The sequence below is a fragment of the Thermobia domestica genome, chromosome 13 (assembly GCF_964235325.1).
Source record: "Thermobia domestica chromosome 13, izTheDome1.hap1.1, whole genome shotgun sequence".
NCBI lineage: Eukaryota > Metazoa > Arthropoda > Insecta > Zygentoma > Lepismatidae > Thermobia > Thermobia domestica.
In genome coordinates, this window is record NC_137466.1 from 81,135,167 (window position 1) to 81,138,089 (window position 2,923).

A 2,923-nucleotide genomic window follows, 5' to 3' on the forward strand; every position below is an offset into this window, starting at 1 on the left:
TGAAACACACAAAATCACACAACGTGAACTCAGTGGTCTGATTAGGGATTTAGACCTCCCGAAGTGTAAAGCTGAAGTGTTAACCTCACGACTGCAGCAGTGGAACCTTCTAGCTGGAACAGTGCGAGTGTCAGTTTTTCGGGATCGTCAGAAAGAACTTGAGAGCCATTTCAGTACTGAAGGTGACATTACATTCTGCAGTGATGTTGAAGGTTTGTTTCATGACCTACATATTTCATACAAACCGGACGAGTGGAGACTATTCATAGATGGTTTCAAAACAAGTCTGAAGGGTGTACTGTTGCTTAACAATAACGAAAGACCGTCCATCCCTGTCGCATGTGCTGCTTTAGTGAAAGAAACGTGCACTACGTTGAAATCTGTTCTACGCGTCATTAGTTACAATCAGCATGAATGGCCAGTATGTGGAGATTTCAAAGTAATTTCGATTTTGTTGGGTTTGCAAGGAGGTTATACTAAGTATTGTTGTTATATATGTGAGTGAGACAGTCGCGCAAGAGATAAACACTATACATAAAAGGAGTGGCCTTTAAGAACAGCTCTGATTCCTGGCTCAAAAAATATTGTCAATGAACCTCTAGTGAACCCTCAGAAAATTGTTCTCCCACCATTGCATATTAAGTTGGGACTTATGACAGCGTTTGTAAAGGCAGTGAACACGAATGAAGCAGCATTCGGATATTTGTGCATGAAGTTTCCACGATTAAGTACAGAGAAGATCAAACAGGGGATATTCATCGGTCCACAGATACGCCAGCTCCTAAATGACCCTGACTTTGAGGCCACTTTAACCCCTGATCAGCTGCATGCGTGGCGTTGTTTCCGTAATTTGACCACATTGTTCTTGGGAAACAAGAGAGCTGACAATTACAGGGACCTTGTGGATGAATTAATTAATGCTTATCAAAACACTGGCTGCAACATGACACTGAAAATGCACTTTCTTCACTCACACCTCGATATCTTCCCAGAGAACTGTGGTACTTTTAGTGATGAACACGGCGAGAGATTTCACAGGGATATTTCTCTCATGGAACATCGATACACGGGTCGGTGGACAGCTGCAATGTTGGCTGACTTCTGCTGGACGCTACAGAGGGATGCTCCAGACACAACCTACAAGAGGAAGGCAAAGTGTGTGAAGGTGTGTGCATTCATTTATCCTAGGCAATAAATTTGTGTACAATTTACTTTTGTGCACCAATAACGAAGGTCCGAGGACCAATTTATTTATTTATTTATTTATTTTTGGGCCAAAAATGTAGTAGACAGGGAAAATTTGCGGTATTTCAGTTCAAAGGATAATATTTATTCTCAGTTCGGTCTTCTTGATGGCACATAATGTTACCAGTCTTAGAATAATGTAATAAGTCAATATTACATTTTTAATGTATGTTGTAATGGTATGTAAAATTTCGGCATTTCGGTAAAAGGGATAATATTTTTTTTTTTCACAGTTCAGCTCGCTTCGATCATGACGACATTTGCAGAAAACATTCCCAATATTGACAGGTTACTTTTCAAATATAAATTATAATTTTACTATTGCAGGGTTGCCAGTAAGAAAATAAAAAATCGGATTTTCCTCTAAAAAAAAGGGGGGGATATTTTCGAATATATGGGTATGGAGGTAGTTGGAGAGTACTTTATATCATAAGTCCGTAGCCAAACTCCCTCTAAAAAAATTGTTGTGCAGGCACCTCATGATTTTGAAACACGCATTTTTGGATAGGGCATATACTAGTTCCTAAGTAAAGTCTTGACCCGATTACGGTAGGTCTCATAGTTGTGGAGCTATGAACCTTTAAAATTCATTCTTTCACGTTTTTGGCAGCCTATAACACGTAAACGATGGGGTTTTCGCCCTATGTTTATTGGAATTATTTTTGTTTGTTTTACTCTCAGGAATCAGTCCTCTGCTTTTGTACAACGAATTTAGCGCCATAATGTATAATATTTTCACAATCGATATTCATAAGTGAAACAAGAATGAAATTGCTTAGGTATATCAAAAATAAAAACCCTATTTTTGCGCTCTTACTGGAAATATTGGTGAAAGTGTACTCTGACGTAGAAGAGGAGCAGTTGAGAGTTGATGTTTGTGGCTACAGCGTGGTGCATATATAAAATTATTCTTCTGCACCAGAAAACACAGCTGTATGGCGCATTCATTGTTTCTCTTTCCTTCTCTCTCTCTCTCTCTCTTTGCAGATGTAGTACAGAACCAGACTAGACTCAAGATAACTCGTTTTTCCTCCTAGGTCCTCTTGTCTTCGTTTGCAAGTATCACAAAAGAAACAGAATCGTCCTCTTTGCGTTGCATAAAAGCTCCTCAAAACAATAGATGCAGAATCATACCGGGTCTCACATATACACGTAGCTCGAATTGATGCGTGTGCGTGCTTTTCAGAGAATGCTTTTCCTCATATCCAATGCAAAGAACAAATATGATAGAAAATTTTCTTTATTTTTCTTTTCTATTTTTCTTTTTCTTTCTTTTTTCTTTTTTTTTTTTTTTTACCAAAGTAGGTTTTCATCAAGGAGTTTGAATTTCACTTGGCGAGATTGAAGAGCTATTATTTTCTTTTTCTTCCTATAATGAGTTTTCTTCACTCGTGTCCTCTTCGTCTTTTTCTAACTCTTTCTTTCTCTCTCTATTATCAGATTCTCTGTCTCTATATTTCATGTAAGATAGAGATAGACTATGTTCTCTGTCGTATCCTTTTTTTCCCCCTTGAACTCTAAACCTTTTTCTTATGAATGTATTTTCAGGGAAACTAAGTTCTTGAACTTTAATTAGATGTCGCCATGTATTTTTGAAATAAGTGTTGCTAACCTCATACAAACGAAATTTTACCGCATTAAGTTTCTTTCTTTTTTTTTTTTTCAGAAGCGTGTTATT